This window comes from Triturus cristatus, chromosome 12 (assembly GCF_964204655.1).
Source record: "Triturus cristatus chromosome 12, aTriCri1.1, whole genome shotgun sequence".
Taxonomy (NCBI): Eukaryota; Metazoa; Chordata; class Amphibia; order Caudata; family Salamandridae; genus Triturus; species Triturus cristatus.
The window spans coordinates 662,312,512-662,330,271 of NC_140595.1; the positions used below are offsets into that span (position 1 = coordinate 662,312,512).

Genomic DNA, 17,760 nt, shown 5'->3' on the forward strand with positions numbered 1-17,760 from the left:
CAAGATCGACTCACATGCTAGCATGTTATCATGACTATTAAAAATACAGTCCAAACGGAATAGATTCTATAATTGTCCTATAACATATGCTCTGTCTATTCAAAACCCCATAGAATTATATCTTGACAGTTCTGACAAAGTCTAGGGGAATCTTATGAATATTTGTAATTAGCACATAGTAAGAATTTCCCAAAAATGAAATGTAGGTCCCTGATTGGGGGAAGACGTGGAATGTGAGATCTTGCCTCAGCTGTTTTTTTCTTTTTTAGGTACAGTATATTGACACTTCAGTACCTTTTGTGAAGCAAGGTTTCAGATGGGGCTGTGGGGCAGACGAGGTGGCCGAGTGGTTAAGGCGATGGACTGCTAATCCATTGTGCTCTGCACGCGTGGGTTCGAATCCCACCTTCGTCGGAAAGCCATCAGAGTCTCTTTTGATGGCCAGCATTTCTTGTAGTATAATTACACTCTCTTTCAAGACAGAGCCAGGATCCGCTAGATGGGATCATCTGACTGTTCCATTTTAACAAATATGTCAAATAAAGTGAAGTATTTTGTGCGTAATAGAAATTAGATCTTTCATGGAGTTTCCAGAGGATTGCCTTTCACTCACTCCTGGCTTATTAACCAGTTTGGATAAATAGATTGATAAGAAAGCAGCTCTTACTCCTAAAGTTTAGGCCGTCTCAAATGAATGACTGTTAACATATGTCTGCCCCACAGAGACAGATCACTTCTAATAAGTGGGTTCTCTATATGTCACTGATTGTAGACATACTAACTAGAGCTATCGGTATGGTCTTGAATGCGAAAAACTCTTATTTTCTCATATGAAAATGTAGTTTTTCATACTTCCAAAAAAAGTGCCTTAAGCATGGTCTTCAATGTGTGCGCGCATGTGGACATTCATATGCAACTACGTTTCCATACAGAGTCTCAAAATCATAGATATATTCATACCTCAGTAAGAATACATGTTGCAATTTACATCCTGCGTGCAGACTGGCCTTGTAGCTCAGTGGCAGAGCACTGGTCTTGTAAACCAGGGGTCATGAGTTCAAGCCTCATCAGGGCCTTTTTACATGAGTCTTTCTGTATGTTGTTTTCAAGTCATTCTTCCCTGGAGTCACACCTTGCTTTAGGATTGCTTATTGCCAAGCTTCCCTTTCCTGCTTTCATATTATCAAGAAAATATCATGAAGATCATTGAATTATAAATTATTGCCTCACCCCTTCCGATCGCCTGACGAACGCCTGACAAACGCCATTCTCACCCTGGCGGGCAAGCCCTGCCGGGCAAAGCCAAATAAGCCATGCATATTTACAGTTCCTTTGAAAGGCAGAGCGAGGACTAGGACCTCTGTTCCGACTGAATCTGCATCCACAGAAAGGATGTTATAAGGCCCTACAAATTTCACCAAGGAGATGTGAAAGTCTTCCCCCATAAAATACTTTTTTTCCCAGATACCCCGGCTCTTAGGCAAATGAGGTTACTCCTCAAAACCCCACCCCCACTCACCATAAATCTCCTTCTCTCCTGCTGTCCATTCAAATGATACAAGGTATCTTGTACATAGAGAGAAAGGGAGAATAGGCAGACTTGCTTCAAAGATTTGGTGACCTTGGATGGGTGGGTTGAATGAAGAAGTGAACCTGGTTTCTGGGAAAGGAGTATCGAGATGAAGATGAGGAAAAGTGAACATGGACCACATTCATAGGTTAGAGAAATACATTTAATAGGTTGAATGGTTTTGAAAAGTGAACTTCGAGCAGTAATTGTTGGTTTTTAAACTGCAAAGAAATTAAAAATGAATGTGGGATTGGAGGCACACTCTGAGCAGAAAAGCACCATAAGCTGCTATGGTGCAACTCAAGATGGTGAATAGAACCTTTAATATGATGATGCTCTTCTTTTGCTAGTTTTTTTCGAGTCACCTTTTATTGTAAGTAGCTGATACAGCATTTTTTGCAGCTCTTCAGTTTATGGTTATCATGTGAGAACACTGTTTTCATCATATTTATTATTCTACAAATGTATTTTTAAATGCACTGATGTGGTGTTTGCATGAAATGCAAGATGGCACATCATGGAATGTTTAAACTGAGCATCGCGGAGGATATGTGATATTTGGCACCCAGAGGAGTAGGGCACGTAGATCCTATAAGAAGTAAAGACTCTCTAGCAAGGGCCGTCCATACTCTGAGTTTAAACTTTACTTTTTGTGAAATGGTTTATGAAAAACAACACGGCTGCTCCAGGTGAGGCTCGAACTCACAACCTCGGCATGGCTCAGTGCAAGTACTGCTGTATAAGTACCGCGCGCTAACCGATTGCGCCACTGGAGCTCTCTCTTTTCACATCTCCCCAGGTGAGCCATCTACAGCTGACCAAGTAGATGACAGACACTGCTCCATCATTCACTGTGCAAGATCGACTCACATGCTAGCATGTTATCATGACTATTAAAAATACAGTCCAAACGGAATAGATTCTATAATTGTCCTATAACATATGCTCTGTCTATTCAAAACCCCATAGAATTATATCTTGACAGTTCTGACAAAGTCTAGGGGAATCTTATGAATATTTGTAATTAGCACATAGTAAGAATTTCCCAAAAATGAAATGTAGGTCCCTGATTGGGGGAAGACGTGGAATGTGAGATCTTGCCTCAGCTGTTTTTTTCTTTTTTAGGTACAGTATATTGACACTTCAGTACCTTTTGTGAAGCAAGGTTTCAGATGGGGCTGTAGGGCAGACGAGGTGGCCGAGTGGTTAAGGCGATGGACTGCTAATCCATTGTGCTCTGCACGCGTGGGTTCGAATCCCACCTTCGTCGGAAAGCCATCAGAGTCTCTTTTGATGGCCAGCATTTCTTGTAGTATAATTACACTCTCTTTCAAGACAGAGCCAGGATCCGCTAGATGGGATCATCTGACTGTTCCATTTTAACAAATATGTCAAATAAAGTGAAGTATTTTGTGCGTAATAGAAATTAGATCTTTCATGGAGTTTCCAGAGGATTGCCTTTCACTCACTCCTGGCTTATTAACCAGTTTGGATAAATAGATTGATAAGAAAGCAGCTCTTACTCCTAAAGTTTAGGCCGTCTCAAATGAATGACTGTTAACATATGTCTGCCCCACAGAGACAGATCACTTCTAATAAGTGGGTTCTCTATATGTCACTGATTGCAGACATACTAACTAGAGCTATCGGTATGGTCTTGAATGCGAAAACTCTTATTTTCTCATATGAAAATGTAGTTTTTCATACTTCCAAAAAAAGTGCCTTAAGCATGGTCTTCAATGTGTGCGCGCATGTGGACATTCATATGCAACTACGTTTCCATACAGAGTCTCAAAATCATAGATATATTCATACCACAGTAAGAATACATGTTGCAATTTACATCCTGCGTGCAGACTGGCCTTGTAGCTCAGTGGCAGAGCACTGGTCTTGTAAACCAGGGGTCATGAGTTCAAGCCTCATCAGGGCCTTTTTACATGAGTCTTTCTGTATGTTGTTTTCAAGTCATTCTTCCCTGGAGTCACACCTTGCTTTAGGATTGCTTATTGCCAAGCTTCCCTTTCCTGCTTTCATATTATCAAGAAAATATCATGAAGATCATTGAATTATAAATTATTGCCTCACCCCTTCCGATCGCCTGACGAACGCCTGACAAACGCCATTCTCACCCTGCCGGGCAAGCCCTGCCGGGCAAAGCCAAATAAGCCATGCATATTTACAGTTCCTTTGAAAGGCAGAGCGAGGACTAGGACCTCTGTTCCGACTGAATCTGCATCCACAGAAAGGATGTTATAAGGCCCTACAAATTTCACCAAGGAGATGTGAAAGTCTTCCCCCATAAAATACTTTTTTTCCCAGATACCCCGGCTCTTAGGCAAATGAGGTTACTCCTCAAAACCCCACCCCCACTCACCATAAATATCCTTCTCTCCTGCTGTCCATTCAAATGATACAAGGTATCTTGTACATAGAGAGAAAGGGAGAATAGGCAGACTTGCTTCAAAGATTTGGTGACCTTGGATGGGTGGGTTGAATGAAGAAGTGAACCTGGTTTCTGGGAGAGGAGTATCGAGATGAAGATGAGGAAAAGTGAACATGGACCACATTCATAGGTTAGAGAAATACATTTAATAGGTTGAATGGTTTTGAAAAGTGAACTTCGAGCAGTAATTGTTGGTTTTTAAACTGCACAGAAATTAAAAATGAATGTGGGATTGGAGGCACACTCTGAACAGAAAAGCACCATAAGCTGCTATGGTGCAACTCAAGATGGTGAATAGAACCTTTAATATGATGATGCTCTTCTTTTGCTAGTTTTTTCGAGTCACCTTTTATTGTAAGTAGCTGATACAGCATTTTTTGCAGCTCTTCAGTTTATGGTTATCATGTGAGAACACAGTTTTCATCATATTTATTATTCTACAAATGTATTTTTAAATGCACTGATGTGGTGTTTGCATGAAATGCAAGATGGCACATCATGGAATGTTTAAACTGAGCATCGCGGAGGATATGTGATATTTGGCACCCAGAGGAGTAGGACACGTAGATCCTATAAGAAGTAAAGACTCTCTAGCAAGGGCCGTCCATACTCTGAGTTTAAACTTTACTTTTTGTGAAATGGTTTATGAAAAACAACACGGCTGCTCCAGGTGAGGCTCGAACTCACAACCTCGGCATGGCTCAGTGCAAGTACTGCTGTATAAGTACCGCGCGCTAACCGATTGCGCCACTGGAGCTCTCTCTTTTCACATCTCCCCAGGTGAGCCATCTACAGCTGACCAAGTAGATGACAGACACTGCTCCATCATTCACTGTGCAAGATCGACTCACATGCTAGCATGTTATCATGACTATTAAAAATACAGTCCAAACGGAATAGATTCTATAATTGTCCTATAACATATGCTCTGTCTATTCAAAACCCCATAGAATTATATCTTGACAGTTCTGACAAAGTCTAGGGGAATCTTATGAATATTTGTAATTAGCACATAGTAAGAATTTCCCAAAAATGAAATGTAGGTCCCTGATTGGGGGAAGACGTGGAATGTGAGATCTTGCCTCAGCTGTTTTTTTCTTTTTTAGGTACAGTATATTGACACTTCAGTACCTTTTGTGAAGCAAGGTTTCAGATGGGGCTGTGGGGCAGACGAGGTGGCCGAGTGGTTAAGGCGATGGACTGCTAATCCATTGTGCTCTGCACGCGTGGGTTCGAATCCCACCTTCGTCGGAAAGCCATCAGAGTCTCTTTTGATGGCCAGCATTTCATGTAGTATAATTACACTCTCTTTCAAGACAGAGCCAGGATCCGCTAGATGGGATCATCTGACTGTTCCATTTTAACAAATATGTCAAATAAAGTGAAGTATTTTGTGCGTAATAGAAATTAGATCTTTCATGGAGTTTCCAGAGGATTGCCTTTCACTCACTCCTGGCTTATTAACCAGTTTGGATAAATAGATTGATAAGAAAGCAGCTCTTACTCCTAAAGTTTAGGCCGTCTCAAATGAATGACTGTTAACATATGTCTGCCCCACAGAGACAGATCACTTCTAATAAGTGGGTTCTCTATATGTCACTGATTGTAGACATACTAACTAGAGCTATCGGTATGGTCTTGAATGCGAAAAACTCTTATTTTCTCATATGAAAATGTAGTTTTTCATACTTCCAAAAAAAGTGCCTTAAGCATGGTCTTCAATGTGTGCGCGCATGTGGACATTCATATGCAACTACGTTTCCATACAGAGTCTCAAAATCATAGATATATTCATACCTCAGTAAGAATACATGTTGCAATTTACATCCTGCGTGCAGACTGGCCTTGTAGCTCAGTGGCAGAGCACTGGTCTTGTAAACCAGGGGTCATGAGTTCAAGCCTCATCAGGGCCTTTTTACATGAGTCTTTCTGTATGTTGTTTTCAAGTCATTCTTCCCTGGAGTCACACCTTGCTTTAGGATTGCTTATTGCCAAGCTTCCCTTTCCTGCTTTCATATTATCAAGAAAATATCATGAAGATCATTGAATTATACATTATTGCCTCACCCCTTCCGATCGCCTGACGAACGCCTGACAAACGCCATTCTCACCCTGCCGGGCAAAGCCAAATAAGCCATGCATATTTACAGTTCCTTTGAAAGGCAGAGCGAGGACTAGGACCTCTTTTCCGACTGAATCTGCATCCACAGAAAGGATGTTATAAGGCCCTACAAATTTCACCAAGGAGATGTGAAAGTCTTCCCCCATAAAATACTTTTTTTCCCAGATACCCCGGCTCTTAGGCAAATGAGGTTACTCCTCAAAACCCCACCCCCACTCACCATAAATATCCTTCTCTCCTGCTGTCCATTCAAATGATACAAGGTATCTTGTACATAGAGAGAAAGGGAGAATAGGCAGACTTGCTTCAAAGATTTGGTGACCTTGGATGGGTGGGTTGAATGAAGAAGTGAACCTGGTTTCTGGCAAAGGAGTATCGAGATGAAGATGAGGAAAAGTGAACATGGACCACATTCATAGGTTAGAGAAATACATTTAATAGGTTGAATGGTTTTGAAAAGTGAACTTCGAGCAGTAATTGTTGTTTTTTAAACTGCAAAGAAATTAAAAATGAATGTGGGATTGGAGGCACACTCTGAGCAGAAAAGCACCATAAGCTGCTATGGTGCAACTCAAGATGGTGAATAGAACCTTTAATATGATGATGCTCTTCTTTTGCTAGTTTTTTCGAGTCACCTTTTATTGTAAGTAGCTGATACAGCATTTTTTGCAGCTCTTCAGTTTATGGTTAGCATGTGAGAACACTGTTTTCATCATATTTATTATTCTACAAATGTATTTTTAAATGCACTGATGTGGTGTTTGCATGAAATGCAAGATGGCACATCATGGAATGTTTAAACTGAGCATCGCGGAGGATATGTGATATTTGGCACCCAGAGGAGTAGGACACGTAGATCCTATAAGAAGTAAAGACTCTCTAGCAAGGGCCGTCCATACTCTGAGTTTAAACTTTACTTTTTGTGAAATGGTTTATGAAAATCAACACGGCTGCTACAGGTGAGGCTCGAACTCACAACCTCGGCATGGCTCAGTGCAAGTACTGCTGTATAAGTACCACGCGCTAACCGATTGCGCAACTGGAGCTCTCTCTTTTCACATCTCCCCAGGTGAGCCATCTACAGCTGACCAAGTAGATGACAGACACTGCTCCATCATTCACTGTGCAAGATCGACTCACATGCTAGCATGTTATCATGACTATTAAAAATACAGTCCAAACGGAATAGATTCTATAATTGTCCTATAACATATGCTCTGTCTATTCAAAACCCCATAGAATTATATCTTGACAGTTCTGACAAAGTCTAGGGGAATCTTATGAATATTTGTAATTAGCACATAGTAAGAATTTCCCAAAAATGAAATGTAGGTCCCTGATTGGGGGAAGACGTGGAATGTGAGATCTTGCCTCAGCTGTTTTTTTCTTTTTTAGGTACAGTATATTGACACTTCAGTACCTTTTGTGAAGCAAGGTTTCAGATGGGGCTGTAGGGCAGACGAGGTGGCCGAGTGGTTAAGGCGATGGACTGCTAATCCATTGTGCTCTGCACGCGTGGGTTCGAATCCCACCTTCGTCGGAAAGCCATCAGAGTCTCTTTTGATGGCCAGCATTTCTTGTAGTATAATTACACTCTCTTTCAAGACAGAGCCAGGATCCGCTAGATGGGATCATCTGACTGTTCCATTTTAACAAATATGTCAAATAAAGTGAAGTATTTTGTGCGTAATAGAAATTAGATCTTTCATGGAGTTTCCAGAGGATTGCCTTTCACTCACTCCTGGCTTATTAACCAGTTTGGATAAATAGATTGATAAGAAAGCAGCTCTTACTCCTAAAGTTTAGGCCGTCTCAAATGAATGACTGTTAACATATGTCTGCCCCACAGAGACAGATCACTTCTAATAAGTGGGTTCTCTATATGTCACTGATTGCAGACATACTAACTAGAGCTATCGGTATGGTCTTGAATGCGAAAACTCTTATTTTCTCATATGAAAATGTAGTTTTTCATACTTCCAAAAAAAGTGCCTTAAGCATGGTCTTCAATGTGTGCGCGCATGTGGACATTCATATGCAACTACGTTTCCATACAGAGTCTCAAAATCATGGATATATTCATACCTCAGTAAGAATACATGTTGCAATTTACATCCTGCGTGCAGACTGGCCTTGTAGCTCAGTGGCAGAGCACTGGTCTTGTAAACCAGGGGTCATGAGTTCAAGCCTCATCAGGGCCTTTTTACATGAGTCTTTCTGTATGTTGTTTTCAAGTCATTCTTCCCTGGAGTCACACCTTGCTTTAGGATTGCTTATTGCCAAGCTTCCCTTTCCTGCTTTCATATTATCAAGAAAATATCATGAAGATCATTGAATTATAAATTATTGCCTCACCCCTTCCGATCGCCTGACGAACGCCTGACAAACGCCATTCTCACCCTGCCGGGCAAGCCCTGCCGGGCAAAGCCAAATAAGCCATGCATATTTACAGTTCCTTTGAAAGGCAGAGCGAGGACTAGGACCTCTGTTCCGACTGAATCTGCATCCACAGAAAGGATGTTATAAGGCCCTACAAATTTCACCAAGGAGATGTGAAAGTCTTCCCCCATAAAATACTTTTTTTCCCAGATACCCCGGCTCTTAGGCAAATGAGGTTACTCCTCAAAACCCCACCCCCACTCACCATAAATATCCTTCTCTCCTGCTGTCCATTCAAATGATACAAGGTATCTTGTACATAGAGAGAAAGGGAGAATAGGCAGACTTGCTTCAAAGATTTGGTGACCTTGGATGGGTGGGTTGAATGAAGAAGTGAACCTGGTTTCTGGGAGAGGAGTATCGAGATGAAGATGAGGAAAAGTGAACATGGACCACATTCATAGGTTAGAGAAATACATTTAATAGGTTGAATGGTTTTGAAAAGTGAACTTCGAGCAGTAATTGTTGGTTTTTAAACTGCACAGAAATTAAAAATGAATGTGGGATTGGAGGCACACTCTGAACAGAAAAGCACCATAAGCTGCTATGGTGCAACTCAAGATGGTGAATAGAACCTTTAATATGATGATGCTCTTCTTTTGCTAGTTTTTTCGAGTCACCTTTTATTGTAAGTAGCTGATACAGCATTTTTTGCAGCTCTTCAGTTTATGGTTATCATGTGAGAACACAGTTTTCATCATATTTATTATTCTACAAATGTATTTTTAAATGCACTGATGTGGTGTTTGCATGAAATGCAAGATGGCACATCATGGAATGTTTAAACTGAGCATCGCGGAGGATATGTGATATTTGGCACCCAGAGGAGTAGGACACGTAGATCCTATAAGAAGTAAAGACTCTCTAGCAAGGGCCGTCCATACTCTGAGTTTAAACTTTACATTTTGTGAAATGGTTTATGAAAAACAACACGGCTGCTCCAGGTGAGGCTCGAACTCACAACCTCGGCATGGCTCAGTACAAGTACTGCTGTATAAGTACCGCGCGCTAACCGATTGCGCCACTGGAGCTCTCTCTTTTCACATCTCCCCAGGTGAGCCATCTACAGCTGACCAAGTAGATGACAGACACTGCTCCATCATTCACTGTGCAAGATCGACTCACATGCTAGCATGTTATCATGACTATTAAAAATACAGTCCAAACGGAATAGATTCTATAATTGTCCTATAACATATGCTCTGTCTATTCAAAACCCCATAGAATTATATCTTGACAGTTCTGACAAAGTCTAGGGGAATCTTATGAATATTTGTAATTAGCACATAGTAAGAATTTCCCAAAAATGAAATGTAGGTCCCTGATTGGGGGAAGACGTGGAATGTGAGATCTTGCCTCAGCTGTTTTTTTCTTTTTTAGGTACAGTATATTGACACTTCAGTACCTTTTGTGAAGCAAGGTTTCAGATGGAGCTGTGGGGCAGACGAGGTGGCCGAGTGGTTAAGGCGATGGACTGCTAATCCATTGTGCTCTGCACGCGTGGGTTCGAATCCCACCTTCGTCGGAAAGCCATCAGAGTCTCTTTTGATGGCCAGCATTTCTTGTAGTATAATTACACTCTCTTTCAAGACAGAGCCAGGATCCGCTAGATGGGATCATCTGACTGTTCCATTTTAACAAATATGTCAAATAAAGTGAAGTATTTTGTGCGTAATAGAAATTAGATCTTTCATGGAGTTTCCAGAGGATTGCCTTTCACTCACTCCTGGCTTATTAACCAGTTTGGATAAATAGATTGATAAGAAAGCAGCTCTTACTCCTAAAGTTTAGGCCGTCTCAAATGAATGACTGTTAACATATGTCTGCCCCACAGAGACAGATCACTTCTAATAAGTGGGTTCTCTATATGTCACTGATTGCAGACATACTAACTAGAGCTATCGGTATGGTCTTGAATGCGAAAACTCTTATTTTCTCATATGAAAATGTAGTTTTTCATACTTCCAAAAAAAGTGCCTTAAGCATGGTCTTCAATGTGTGCGCGCACGTGGACATTCATATGCAACTACGTTTCCATACAGAGTCTCAAAATCATAGATATATTCATACCTCAGTAAGAATACATGTTGCAATTTACATCCTGCGTGCAGACTGGCCTTGTAGCTCAGTGGCAGAGCACTGGTCTTGTAAACCAGGGGTCATGAGTTCAAGCCTCATCAGGGCCTTTTTACATGAGTCTTTCTGTATGTTGTTTTCAAGTCATTCTTCCCTGGAGTCACACCTTGCTTTAGGATTGCTTATTGCCAAGCTTCCCTTTCCTGCTTTCATATTATCAAGAAAATATCATGAAGATCATTGAATTATACATTATTGCCTCACCCCTTCCGATCGCCTGACGAACGCCTGACAAACGCCATTCTCACCCTGCCGGGCAAGCCCTGCCGGGCAAAGCCAAATAAGCCATGCATATTTACAGTTCCTTTGAAAGGCAGAGCGAGGACTAGGACCTCTGTTCCGACTGAATCTGCATCCACAGAAAGGATGTTATAAGGCCCTACAAATTTCACCAAGGAGATGTGAAAGTCTTCCCCCATAAAATACTTTTTTTCCCAGATACCCCGGCTCTTAGGCAAATGAGGTTACTCCTCAAAACCCCACCCCCACTCACCATAAATCTCCTTCTCTCCTGCTGTCCATTCAAATGATACAAGGTATCTTGTACATAGAGAGAAAGGGAGAATAGGCAGACTTGCTTCAAAGATTTGGTGACCTTGGATGGGTGGGTTGAATGAAGAAGTGAACCTGGTTTCTGGGAAAGGAGTATCGAGATGAAGATGAGGAAAAGTGAACATGGACCACATTCATAGGTTAGAGAAATACATTTAATAGGTTGAATGGTTTTGAAAAGTGAACTTCGAGCAGTAATTGTTGGTTTTTAAACTGCAAAGAAATTAAAAATGAATGTGGGATTGGAGGCACACTCTGAGCAGAAAAGCACCATAAGCTGCTATGGTGCAACTCAAGATGGTGAATAGAACCTTTAATATGATGATGCTCTTCTTTTGCTAGTTTTTTCGAGTCACCTTTTATTGTAAGTAGCTGATACAGCATTTTTTGCAGCTCTTCAGTTTATGGTTATCATGTGAGAACACAGTTTTCATCATATTTATTATTCTACAAATGTATTTTTAAATGCACTGATGTGGTGTTTGCATGAAATGCAAGATGGCACATCATGGAATGTTTAAACTGAGCATCGCGGAGGATATGTGATATTTGGCACCCAGAGGAGTAGGACACGTAGATCCTATAAGAAGTAAAGACTCTCTAGCAAGGGCCGTCCATACTCTGAGTTTAAACTTTACTTTTTGTGAAATGGTTTATGAAAAACAACACGGCTGCTCCAGGTGAGGCTCGAACTCACAACCTCGGCATGGCTCAGTACAAGTACTGCTGTATAAGTACCGCGCGCTAACCGATTGCGCCACTGGAGCTCTCTCTTTTCACATCTCCCCAGGTGAGCCATCTACAGCTGACCAAGTAGATGACAGACACTGCTCCATCATTCACTGTGCAAGATCGACTCACATGCTAGCATGTTATCATGACTATTAAAAATACAGTCCAAACGGAATAGATTCTATAATTGTCCTATAACATATGCTCTGTCTATTCAAAACCCCATAGAATTATATCTTGACAGTTCTGACAAAGTCTAGGGGAATCTTATGAATATTTGTAATTAGCACATAGTAAGAATTTCCCAAAAATGAAATGTAGGTCCCTGATTGGGGGAAGACGTGGAATGTGAGATCTTGCCTCAGCTGTTTTTTTCTTTTTTAGGTACAGTATATTGACACTTCAGTACCTTTTGTGAAGCAAGGTTTCAGATGGAGCTGTGGGGCAGACGAGGTGGCCGAGTGGTTAAGGCGATGGACTGCTAATCCATTGTGCTCTGCACGCGTGGGTTCGAATCCCACCTTCGTCGGAAAGCCATCAGAGTCTCTTTTGATGGCCAGCATTTCTTGTAGTATAATTACACTCTCTTTCAAGACAGAGCCAGGATCCGCTAGATGGGATCATCTGACTGTTCCATTTTAACAAATATGTCAAATAAAGTGAAGTATTTTGTGCGTAATAGAAATTAGATCTTTCATGGAGTTTCCAGAGGATTGCCTTTCACTCACTCCTGGCTTATTAACCAGTTTGGATAAATAGATTGATAAGAAAGCAGCTCTTACTCCTAAAGTTTAGGCCGTCTCAAATGAATGACTGTTAACATATGTCTGCCCCACAGAGACAGATCACTTCTAATAAGTGGGTTCTCTATATGTCACTGATTGCAGACATACTAACTAGAGCTATCGGTATGGTCTTGAATGCGAAAACTCTTATTTTCTCATATGAAAATGTAGTTTTTCATACTTCCAAAAAAAGTGCCTTAAGCATGGTCTTCAATGTGTGCGCGCACGTGGACATTCATATGCAACTACGTTTCCATACAGAGTCTCAAAATCATAGATATATTCATACCTCAGTAAGAATACATGTTGCAATTTACATCCTGCGTGCAGACTGGCCTTGTAGCTCAGTGGCAGAGCACTGGTCTTGTAAACCAGGGGTCATGAGTTCAAGCCTCATCAGGGCCTTTTTACATGAGTCTTTCTGTATGTTGTTTTCAAGTCATTCTTCCCTGGAGTCACACCTTGCTTTAGGATTGCTTATTGCCAAGCTTCCCTTTCCTGCTTTCATATTATCAAGAAAATATCATGAAGATCATTGAATTATACATTATTGCCTCACCCCTTCCGATCGCCTGACGAACGCCTGACAAACGCCATTCTCACCCTGCCGGGCAAGCCCTGCCGGGCAAAGCCAAATAAGCCATGCATATTTACAGTTCCTTTGAAAGGCAGAGCGAGGACTAGGACCTCTGTTCCGACTGAATCTGCATCCACAGAAAGGATGTTATAAGGCCCTACAAATTTCACCAAGGAGATGTGAAAGTCTTCCCCCATAAAATACTTTTTTTCCCAGATACCCCGGCTCTTAGGCAAATGAGGTTACTCCTCAAAACCCCACCCCCACTCACCATAAATCTCCTTCTCTCCTGCTGTCCATTCAAATGATACAAGGTATCTTGTACATAGAGAGAAAGGGAGAATAGGCAGACTTGCTTCAAAGATTTGGTGACCTTGGATGGGTGGGTTGAATGAAGAAGTGAACCTGGTTTCTGGGAAAGGAGTATCGAGATGAAGATGAGGAAAAGTGAACATGGACCACATTCATAGGTTAGAGAAATACATTTAATAGGTTGAATGGTTTTGAAAAGTGAACTTCGAGCAGTAATTGTTGGTTTTTAAACTGCAAAGAAATTAAAAATGAATGTGGGATTGGAGGCACACTCTGAGCAGAAAAGCACCATAAGCTGCTATGGTGCAACTCAAGATGGTGAATAGAACCTTTAATATGATGATGCTCTTCTTTTGCTAGTTTTTTTCGAGTCACCTTTTATTGTAAGTAGCTGATACAGCATTTTTTGCAGCTCTTCAGTTTATGGTTATCATGTGAGAACACTGTTTTCATCATATTTATTATTCTACAAATGTATTTTTAAATGCACTGATGTGGTGTTTGCATGAAATGCAAGATGGCACATCATGGAATGTTTAAACTGAGCATCGCGGAGGATATGTGATATTTGGCACCCAGAGGAGTAGGGCACGTAGATCCTATAAGAAGTAAAGACTCTCTAGCAAGGGCCGTCCATACTCTGAGTTTAAACTTTACTTTTTGTGAAATGGTTTATGAAAAACAACACGGCTGCTCCAGGTGAGGCTCGAACTCACAACCTCGGCATGGCTCAGTGCAAGTACTGCTGTATAAGTACCGCGCGCTAACCGATTGCGCCACTGGAGCTCTCTCTTTTCACATCTCCCCAGGTGAGCCATCTACAGCTGACCAAGTAGATGACAGACACTGCTCCATCATTCACTGTGCAAGATCGACTCACATGCTAGCATGTTATCATGACTATTAAAAATACAGTCCAAACGGAATAGATTCTATAATTGTCCTATAACATATGCTCTGTCTATTCAAAACCCCATAGAATTATATCTTGACAGTTCTGACAAAGTCTAGGGGAATCTTATGAATATTTGTAATTAGCACATAGTAAGAATTTCCCAAAAATGAAATGTAGGTCCCTGATTGGGGGAAGACGTGGAATGTGAGATCTTGCCTCAGCTGTTTTTTTCTTTTTTAGGTACAGTATATTGACACTTCAGTACCTTTTGTGAAGCAAGGTTTCAGATGGGGCTGTGGGGCAGACGAGGTGGCCGAGTGGTTAAGGCGATGGACTGCTAATCCATTGTGCTCTGCACGCGTGGGTTCGAATCCCACCTTCGTCGGAAAGCCATCAGAGTCTCTTTTGATGGCCAGCATTTCATGTAGTATAATTACACTCTCTTTCAAGACAGAGCCAGGATCCGCTAGATGGGATCATCTGACTGTTCCATTTTAACAAATATGTCAAATAAAGTGAAGTATTTTGTGCGTAATAGAAATTAGATCTTTCATGGAGTTTCCAGAGGATTGCCTTTCACTCACTCCTGGCTTATTAACCAGTTTGGATAAATAGATTGATAAGAAAGCAGCTCTTACTCCTAAAGTTTAGGCCGTCTCAAATGAATGACTGTTAACATATGTCTGCCCCACAGAGACAGATCACTTCTAATAAGTGGGTTCTCTATATGTCACTGATTGTAGACATACTAACTAGAGCTATCGGTATGGTCTTGAATGCGAAAAACTCTTATTTTCTCATATGAAAATGTAGTTTTTCATACTTCCAAAAAAAGTGCCTTAAGCATGGTCTTCAATGTGTGCGCGCATGTGGACATTCATATGCAACTACGTTTCCATACAGAGTCTCAAAATCATAGATATATTCATACCTCAGTAAGAATACATGTTGCAATTTACATCCTGCGTGCAGACTGGCCTTGTAGCTCAGTGGCAGAGCACTGGTCTTGTAAACCAGGGGTCATGAGTTCAAGCCTCATCAGGGCCTTTTTACATGAGTCTTTCTGTATGTTGTTTTCAAGTCATTCTTCCCTGGAGTCACACCTTGCTTTAGGATTGCTTATTGCCAAGCTTCCCTTTCCTGCTTTCATATTATCAAGAAAATATCATGAAGATCATTGAATTATAAATTATTGCCTCACCCCTTCCGATCGCCTGACGAACGCCTGACAAACGCCATTCTCACCCTGGCGGGCAAGCCCTGCCGGGCAAAGCCAAATAAGCCATGCATATTTACAGTTCCTTTGAAAGGCAGAGCGAGGACTAGGACCTCTGTTCCGACTGAATCTGCATCCACAGAAAGGATGTTATAAGGCCCTACAAATTTCACCAAGGAGATGTGAAAGTCTTCCCCCATAAAATACTTTTTTTCCCAGATACCCCGGCTCTTAGGCAAATGAGGTTACTCCTCAAAACCCCACCCCCACTCACCATAAATATCCTTCTCTCCTGCTGTCCATTCAAATGATACAAGGTATCTTGTACATAGAGAGAAAGGGAGAATAGGCAGACTTGCTTCAAAGATTTGGTGACTTTGGATGGGTGGGTTGAATGAAGAAGTGAACCTGGTTTCTGGAAAAGGAGTATCGAGATGAAGATGAGGAAAAGTGAACATGGACCACATTCATAGGTTAGAGAAATAGATTTAATAGGTTGAATGGTTTTGAAAAGTGAACTTCGAGCAGTAATTGTTGGTTTTTAAACTGCACAGAAATTAAAAATGAATGTGGGATTGGAGGCACACTCTGAACAGAAAAGCACCATAAGCTGCTATGGTGCAACTCAAGATGGTGAATAGAACCTTTAATATGATGATGCTCTTCTTTTGCTAGTTTTTTCGAGTCACCTTTTATTGTAAGTAGCTGATACAGCATTTTTTGCAGCTCTTCAGTTTATGGTTATCATGTGAGAACACAGTTTTCATCATATTTATTATTCTACAAATGTATTTTTAAATGCACTGATGTGGTGTTTGCATGAAATGCAAGATGGCACATCATGGAATGTTTAAACTGAGCATCGCGGAGGATATGTGATATTTGGCACCCAGAGGAGTAGGACACGTAGATCCTATAAGAAGTAAAGACTCTCTAGCAAGGGCCGTCCATACTCTGAGTTTAAACTTTACTTTTTGTGAAATGGTTTATGAAAAACAACACGGCTGCTCCAGGTGAGGCTCGAACTCACAACCTCGGCATGGCTCAGTACAAGTACTGCTGTATAAGTACCGCGCGCTAACCGATTGCGCCACTGGAGCTCTCTCTTTTCACATCTCCCCAGGTGAGCCATCTACAGCTGACCAAGTAGATGACAGACACTGCTCCATCATTCACTGTGCAAGATCGACTCACATGCTAGCATGTTATCATGACTATTAAAAATACAGTCCAAACGGAATAGATTCTATAATTGTCCTATAACATATGCTCTGTCTATTCAAAACCCCATAGAATTATATCTTGACAGTTCTGACAAAGTCTAGGGGAATCTTATGAATATTTGTAATTAGCACATAGTAAGAATTTCCCAAAAATTAAATGTAGGTCCCTGATTGGGGGAAGACGTGGAATGTGAGATCTTGCCTCAGCTGTTTTTTTCTTTTTTAGGTACAGTATATTGACACTTCAGTACCTTTTGTGAAGCAAGGTTTCAGATGGGGCTGTGGGGCAGACGAGGTGGCCGAGTGGTTAAGGCGATGGACTGCTAATCCATTGTGCTCTGCACGCGTGGGTTCGAATCCCACCTTCGTCGGAAAGCCATCAGAGTCTCTTTTGATGGCCAGCATTTCTTGTAGTATAATTACACTCTCTTTCAAGACAGAGCCAGGATCCGCTAGATGGGATCATCTGACTGTTCCATTTTAACAAATATGTCAAATAAAGTGAAGTATTTTGTGCGTAATAGAAATTAGATCTTTCATGGAGTTTCCAGAGGATTGCCTTTCACTCACTCCTGGCTTATTAACCAGTTTGGATAAATAGATTGATAAGAAAGCAGCTCTTACTCCTAAAGTTTAGGCCGTCTCAAATGAATGACTGTTAACATATGTCTGCCCCACAGAGACAGATCACTTCTAATAAGTGGGTTCTCTATATGTCACTGATTGCAGACATACTAACTAGAGCTATCGGTATGGTC

At 41.2% G+C, this 17,760-nt stretch overlaps 21 non-coding genes across 21 annotated transcripts; 15 read left to right on the top strand and 6 right to left on the bottom strand.

The window, feature by feature from the left end:
• Positions 1-332: 332 nt before the first annotated feature.
• On the top strand, positions 333-414 carry TRNAS-GCU (transfer RNA serine (anticodon GCU)). Its single transcript has one exon. It is a non-coding gene; the product is annotated as a tRNA-Ser (tRNA).
• Positions 415-1,004: 590 nt separating this feature from the next.
• On the top strand, positions 1,005-1,076 carry TRNAT-UGU (transfer RNA threonine (anticodon UGU)). The gene has a single exon. It is a non-coding gene; the product is annotated as a tRNA-Thr (tRNA).
• Positions 1,077-2,251: 1,175 nt separating this feature from the next.
• Positions 2,252-2,346, bottom strand: TRNAI-UAU (transfer RNA isoleucine (anticodon UAU)). Its single transcript has 2 exons — positions 2,309-2,346; positions 2,252-2,287 (listed from the first exon to the last, which is right to left on the bottom strand). It is a non-coding gene; the product is annotated as a tRNA-Ile (tRNA).
• A 412-nt stretch (positions 2,347-2,758) lies between these two features.
• Positions 2,759-2,840, top strand: TRNAS-GCU (transfer RNA serine (anticodon GCU)). The gene has a single exon. It is a non-coding gene; the product is annotated as a tRNA-Ser (tRNA).
• Positions 2,841-3,429: 589 nt separating this feature from the next.
• TRNAT-UGU (transfer RNA threonine (anticodon UGU)) lies at positions 3,430-3,501 on the top strand. The gene has a single exon. It is a non-coding gene; the product is annotated as a tRNA-Thr (tRNA).
• Positions 3,502-4,675: 1,174 nt separating this feature from the next.
• TRNAI-UAU (transfer RNA isoleucine (anticodon UAU)) lies at positions 4,676-4,770 on the bottom strand. Its single transcript has 2 exons — positions 4,733-4,770; positions 4,676-4,711 (listed from the first exon to the last, which is right to left on the bottom strand). It is a non-coding gene; the product is annotated as a tRNA-Ile (tRNA).
• Positions 4,771-5,182: 412 nt separating this feature from the next.
• On the top strand, positions 5,183-5,264 carry TRNAS-GCU (transfer RNA serine (anticodon GCU)). The gene has a single exon. It is a non-coding gene; the product is annotated as a tRNA-Ser (tRNA).
• Positions 5,265-5,854: 590 nt separating this feature from the next.
• Positions 5,855-5,926, top strand: TRNAT-UGU (transfer RNA threonine (anticodon UGU)). Its single transcript has one exon. It is a non-coding gene; the product is annotated as a tRNA-Thr (tRNA).
• A 1,667-nt stretch (positions 5,927-7,593) lies between these two features.
• TRNAS-GCU (transfer RNA serine (anticodon GCU)) lies at positions 7,594-7,675 on the top strand. Its single transcript has one exon. It is a non-coding gene; the product is annotated as a tRNA-Ser (tRNA).
• A 589-nt stretch (positions 7,676-8,264) lies between these two features.
• Positions 8,265-8,336, top strand: TRNAT-UGU (transfer RNA threonine (anticodon UGU)). Its single transcript has one exon. It is a non-coding gene; the product is annotated as a tRNA-Thr (tRNA).
• Positions 8,337-9,510: 1,174 nt separating this feature from the next.
• Positions 9,511-9,605, bottom strand: TRNAI-UAU (transfer RNA isoleucine (anticodon UAU)). The gene is made up of 2 exons: positions 9,568-9,605; positions 9,511-9,546 (listed from the first exon to the last, which is right to left on the bottom strand). It is a non-coding gene; the product is annotated as a tRNA-Ile (tRNA).
• Positions 9,606-10,017: 412 nt separating this feature from the next.
• On the top strand, positions 10,018-10,099 carry TRNAS-GCU (transfer RNA serine (anticodon GCU)). Its single transcript has one exon. It is a non-coding gene; the product is annotated as a tRNA-Ser (tRNA).
• A 589-nt stretch (positions 10,100-10,688) lies between these two features.
• On the top strand, positions 10,689-10,760 carry TRNAT-UGU (transfer RNA threonine (anticodon UGU)). The gene has a single exon. It is a non-coding gene; the product is annotated as a tRNA-Thr (tRNA).
• A 1,174-nt stretch (positions 10,761-11,934) lies between these two features.
• On the bottom strand, positions 11,935-12,029 carry TRNAI-UAU (transfer RNA isoleucine (anticodon UAU)). The gene is made up of 2 exons: positions 11,992-12,029; positions 11,935-11,970 (listed from the first exon to the last, which is right to left on the bottom strand). It is a non-coding gene; the product is annotated as a tRNA-Ile (tRNA).
• A 412-nt stretch (positions 12,030-12,441) lies between these two features.
• On the top strand, positions 12,442-12,523 carry TRNAS-GCU (transfer RNA serine (anticodon GCU)). The gene has a single exon. It is a non-coding gene; the product is annotated as a tRNA-Ser (tRNA).
• A 589-nt stretch (positions 12,524-13,112) lies between these two features.
• Positions 13,113-13,184, top strand: TRNAT-UGU (transfer RNA threonine (anticodon UGU)). The gene has a single exon. It is a non-coding gene; the product is annotated as a tRNA-Thr (tRNA).
• A 1,175-nt stretch (positions 13,185-14,359) lies between these two features.
• Positions 14,360-14,454, bottom strand: TRNAI-UAU (transfer RNA isoleucine (anticodon UAU)). Its single transcript has 2 exons — positions 14,417-14,454; positions 14,360-14,395 (listed from the first exon to the last, which is right to left on the bottom strand). It is a non-coding gene; the product is annotated as a tRNA-Ile (tRNA).
• Positions 14,455-14,866: 412 nt separating this feature from the next.
• On the top strand, positions 14,867-14,948 carry TRNAS-GCU (transfer RNA serine (anticodon GCU)). The gene has a single exon. It is a non-coding gene; the product is annotated as a tRNA-Ser (tRNA).
• A 590-nt stretch (positions 14,949-15,538) lies between these two features.
• On the top strand, positions 15,539-15,610 carry TRNAT-UGU (transfer RNA threonine (anticodon UGU)). The gene has a single exon. It is a non-coding gene; the product is annotated as a tRNA-Thr (tRNA).
• Positions 15,611-16,784: 1,174 nt separating this feature from the next.
• On the bottom strand, positions 16,785-16,879 carry TRNAI-UAU (transfer RNA isoleucine (anticodon UAU)). The gene is made up of 2 exons: positions 16,842-16,879; positions 16,785-16,820 (listed from the first exon to the last, which is right to left on the bottom strand). It is a non-coding gene; the product is annotated as a tRNA-Ile (tRNA).
• Positions 16,880-17,291: 412 nt separating this feature from the next.
• TRNAS-GCU (transfer RNA serine (anticodon GCU)) lies at positions 17,292-17,373 on the top strand. Its single transcript has one exon. It is a non-coding gene; the product is annotated as a tRNA-Ser (tRNA).
• Positions 17,374-17,760: the final 387 nt, after the last annotated feature.